The following is a 5,432-nucleotide window of genomic DNA, read 5'->3' on the forward strand; positions in this document are numbered from 1 at the left end:
TTCAGGTGGCTAAAAGAGTGACTTAAACGAGTGTCCAATCAACACTGCATTACACAATATTATTGGATGAATTAAGAGCTCAACTTCAACAACAACACAACACATAGCCTAACCAAACGCAATCTACCAAATAACCCGTGATTAAGTAAACCGACCAAATACCAAATTCTTCTCTAGTAAACAAAACCTTGGAATCTTCGAGGGGCAATTTAGTCCAACCAAAAAAATATAAGCCAACACAACATTAACACGGAGAAGAATAAAAGGGCCCCACTTTGACCACCTTCTCACTCCACCTCCACATCTCCATATAAATCCCACCACAAACAACATTAACCAAACATAAATCCGAACGTTAAAATTTAAAACACATCAAACACCAAACCAAACATGTGTGCCGTTGCAATCTCAAACTCACCTGTCTTCTCTTCATCACCAAGACTATTAACTCACTCCCCATCATCTTGTTCCTCATCACCCGCCACGACGTCGTTCAAGTTCCGTCTGTTTAGAGGCTCAAACGACGACGTACCGAGCTCTTGCTCTTCTGTTTCACCTACACAGTTGAAGAGAAAGAGACCCACTAGGTTGAATATCCCGGTAGCTTCTTTGACTTTCTCTGCTGACCGGTCAATGCCGGAGTCAACAGTGGAGGACCGGTGGAAGGAGGTGGAGGTTGAAGAAGATGAGTATTCGGTTTATTGTAAGAGAGGTAAGAGAGAATATATGGAGGATAGGTTTCAAGCTAAAGTTGACTTCAATGGAACAAATAAACAGTTGATTTTAAAAAAAAAAAATTAATTTAATTTTAGTTTCTTTGAATTTTATTTAGTTTGTTATTTTAGTTTATTGGTTATATTTTGTGCACAAACAATTTAAATTTAGGGGTGTGCATAAATATGAAAAACCGGACTGGAAATTGGAAAACCAGAAATTAAATGAAAACTAACGGCTTGGTTTTATGTTTTGGTAAAAATTAAATTTTCGGTTGCGAGTTTGTGTGTAATTAAAATTTTTATAACTGAACCTAACTGAATTTTTATATTTATCTTTTATATTTTAATTTTTACATAATTCATAGTAGTTTAGAATATAGTTAACCTTATTTTTTAGTTAAAAAAAATGTATAATAATCAATTAATTTTTAACTATGAAAAAAATTAGGCCAAAAACATTTTCTTATTTTTTTTCTTTTTTCTTTCTTTTGAAATAGTTTAACCTTATTTTTTTTAGTTAAAAAATGTATAATAATCAATTAATTTTAACTATAAAAAAAATTAGGCCAAAAACATTTTCTTGACCAATTTTTTTTTCTAAAAATTTTCAACCTAACTGAAAAAATCAAAACCGAAGCGGAATCGAAACTAAAACCCCAAATTGAAAAAACCGAAAGCGAACAGTTTTTAAAATCTCAAAACCAACATTTTGCCGAACGGACTCATGCAAACCCCTTCAAGTATTTGTTTGTTTAGATTTTTTAGCTGTTTTAGTGAATGCTGATTTTGATCTTGTTTTCCGCGACAATTTCAGACGTTTTTCGGTGTTTTCGACTGCCACGGTGGATCAAAAGCTGCGGAATTCGCTTCAAAAAATCTTCAGAAAAACATTCAAAATGAGGTACAAAGGAGGGGGGAAAAGGAAATAGTGGAAGCAGTTAAACAAGGTTACTTAAATACAGATTCAGAGTTTCTAAAACAAGAACAACGCGGCGGAGCGTGTTGTGTAACCGCAATCATTGCCTCGGGCAATTTGGTTGTATCAAACGCGGGTGATTGTCGTGCTGCTGTAAGTAGAAGGGGGGCCGCAGAGGCCCTCACTTTGGATCATCGCCCTTCGAGACCAGATGAAAAACAACGAATCGAATCACTGGTAATAATTCTATAAAAAAAAATAATATTTTAATTTTTTTAATTTAATTTATTTTATAAAACTCGATTACTAAACTTTTTTTTGGGTACTTTTCAGGGTGGTTATGTGGACTGTAACCGAGGCATTTCTCGGGTTCTTGGAACACTGGCGGTTTCAAGAGGAATAGGCGATCGTAGTCTCAAACAATGGATTAGCGCTGAACCCGAAACCAAAATGTTCAAAATTACACCCGAATTCGAGTTCTTGATAATGGCCTCGGATGGTTTATGGGAAAAAGTTACCAATCAAGAAGCGGTTGATTTGGCTAGACCGTTTTGTATATCAAGTGATAAATCAGCAGCATTATCTGCTTGCAAGAAGCTTGTCGAACTCTCAGCTTCACGAGGGATCGGTTGATGATACGAGCGTGATGATCGTTCAATTGGGTCATTTTTGTTTATAAAGATCATCAAGATTCAAGAAACATTGTAACAATAGAACATCTTAATTAATTTATTTGTTCATTCTTTTTAACATGTTAAAGTTGTTAACTTCTAATTTATATGAATTTATTCTATATTTTTGAATCATTATGAGTACAAGCTATAATGCATGGTGTACAATGTGTTAGAAGCCAAGAAAGTAGCCGTTGAAGTCATTGCTTGATGAGTCAAGATGTGCTGCTGAATTATTGAGATTCTTTAGTGCAATATTGAATGGTTCACGTGATTCTTTATTCTTGAATGGTTCACTTGATTCCACTTATTTTGAATCTTAGTGATCGACCATATTTCAACTTGTGATTTTCTTTTTTTATTTTTTTTATTTTTCTAACGGCAATTTTATAAAGAGGCTAGCGAGAAAACTAGTAGAAAAAAAACCTCAAGACAAAATCAACGAAACAAACAAGACAAAGTAAACATCAAAATAAACCACTAAGAAACTAAAAAGGTTTACCCGAAACAACCATCAAAGCAAAGTGACCTTGTTAACCAAACCTCAACCTAGGGATCTGAACTCACTAGCCATCCTAATCGTAGCCTTAACCTCCTTTGTGTTGTCACCTGCCGTATGACAATCATCAGCAACACCCTGGAAATCATCAAGCCCTTCCTTACTTAACACATCATCCCTGATACGTTCTTCAACCATACGATTATCAATAATCCCCTCCATCGACATGGGATCCGGCTGATTAATTTTTGACTTTTTCAATCACCAATTTATTATGTTTAACACTCAAATTGAGGTCTATTACTGAAAAAGATGTGTCTGGTTCCTCAGCAAGACGATTAATTGCACATACGGGATTGAAGAGCACTTCAAATCTATTTGTTTGGGAATTTGGCTCTTGAATCACTTGAGTAAAGTTAAACCCCGCCTTACAATTATTAGCACCACTCGTGTTACCACTTGTACAGTTGTATCGGAATTATTATCCTTACTTGGAACTAACTTTGATTTACTTTGGCTTTTCTAAAACCATAAGAATTATAATGAGATGCAATTAAACAATAATTTTAAATATGTAAATCATAAACTTAAATATGTGAATCATAAACGTTGAAGTTCTTTTTTTTTAATGTACATCACAAAAAGAAAAGGTTAAAAAGAGGGTAAAAGAATATAATCCTATAATAAAAAGAAGAAATCTATTAATGCTCACATTCAATCTCATTATCAAGTGTATATTGGTCGTCTAGTTGTATGCGAGTATCAAATAATTATCATTATTTGACTCGTTTTAAGACGTCCACTTTACTAAAATGGATCAGTTAAGAGCTTGTGTAAATTCAATGAGTTTCATTGAGTAGGAGCCGACGACCCCGTCCGATAAAAAAATATTGGTTCGTTCGTTGGTTATGCGGTACACCCCGATATCCGAGGTAGCCTGGTAGGGGAGTTTGTAGTTAGTTTTGAAACCGTGAAAATACCAAGCCGATCAACTTTTATTTTCACTCTTAGGTTAGGCTCTTAGCGTTTTAAACTTTTTTTGTTGGCCAGCCCAAATATTGTGTTATTAAAAAAGCAATGGCAATAGGCCCATAAAAATTGAAGTCCCTTATAGGCCTAAGGCCTATTCTATATAAATATCTTTTGTATTGGGCTTAATTTGAACGGCATGTAAAATTTGGGCTTGGAGTGGAGCAGAATAAAATTATCAGGACTCAGGAGGATTAGAAAAATATATTTTCTGCAAATAATTCAACATTTGATGCCTAATTTATTCATTATTCGTAGGGGTGAGCAAAAATGGTTTGGAACCGCCAGAACCAAGAAACCGGAACAGAATTTGTGCCTCAGAACTGCTAACGTGTGTTACCTTACTGTTCTCGGTTTCAGAATTTACATTAAACGGTTCCCGGTTCTGTTCTGGGTAAAACCGACGGTTCTAGACGTGAAACCGAAGAACCGAAATATTAAAAGTGTTTTAACTAAATTTACCATTCCTAATTTCTTATAGTGTAACTTATTAACCAACATCCATTCAATCATTTTTTAATTCAAATCTCATTTCTTTGCGTTCAATACCTGGCAGCCAAGATTAATTTTGATTTAAGATTTTAAGGTAATTTAATATAAAATAATATGATCTTTCTTTAATCTATCGCCACTAATGATTTATTTAACTTTAGCAATTAGGTTTTAATCAAAAATATAACGAATGTTTATGTAGTAATCTAAATTAATTTTACTGTAAAAAAAGGCATGCAGTTATATAAATTTGTATTGCAATTTGTAAAGTTTGCACAACCCATTTGATAAATAAACGACCGAACCGGTTCTGGCCAGAACCGATTAGCGGTAACCGACTTTACCGGTTCTGATTCTATTTTTCAATCATTTTCGGTTCCGGTTTGATTCTCGCGGTTTTAAACCGTTGCACAACCCTAAATTTATTCGTCAATTACCTAGTTCTTTCATTCATTCAAGATGATTATATTCGATTAAACAAACAATAAAACTCAAAAATCACCAGGAATGTACTTAATTGTCGTTATGTTGTGTATTTTAAGCAATAAAGTTTGATTAGTTGGCAAAAATCTATAAAAGTTTTTTGGAATATGACCTGACTTGGGTTTGGATTATTTAAATTTGATCACTTCTATGAGTATCTTTATTTCACTGATAGAAATTGTACACCTATGTTCTTTCATGATTGTAAATATATTATTCCTCGTCTATTTTTGATACACAGTTGAAAATCGTAACATTCGTGAGAATCCTAGGGTGAAAACTAAAAGTATTCACATCGGAAGATCATGTATGGGATCTTACAAGAATAAAATTTATATTTCGCAGTGTGCTATCGGAACAAACTACTCGATAAGTAATGATTCCTTCATTATTGGTGAGTATAAGAATTTTTTTGCAAGAATGAACTAAGTTTTAGAATTCATTTTCGACTCCCACAAAAATTGAGCCTGCCATGATGAAATTGAAAGTCAGAATTTACCTTTTAACTGCCGAGAAACATTTATATGAAGTTGGGACAACTTTGTCTTGTTTTCATGTCTTTACATAAATAGGCGAGACTAAACGTACTCCTATAAATTGAACGCAATTCTTTTGTGAGTAACAGT

General features: G+C 33.8%; 1 pseudogene across 1 annotated transcript; it reads left to right on the forward strand.

The window, feature by feature from the left end:
- Positions 1–347: 347 nt before the first annotated feature.
- LOC143544638 (putative protein phosphatase 2C 25) lies at positions 348–2,327 on the forward strand (annotated as a pseudogene). Its single transcript, XR_013137284.1, has 3 exons — positions 348–769; positions 1,523–1,869; positions 1,966–2,327. The product of XR_013137284.1 is annotated as a putative protein phosphatase 2C 25 (transcript).
- Positions 2,328–5,432: the final 3,105 nt, after the last annotated feature.

This window comes from Bidens hawaiensis, unplaced genomic scaffold, assembly GCF_021521415.1.
Source record: "Bidens hawaiensis isolate Kalapana, Puna unplaced genomic scaffold, B.hawaiensis_p1.1 tig00013648_1, whole genome shotgun sequence".
Taxonomy (NCBI): domain Eukaryota; kingdom Viridiplantae; phylum Streptophyta; class Magnoliopsida; order Asterales; family Asteraceae; genus Bidens; species Bidens hawaiensis.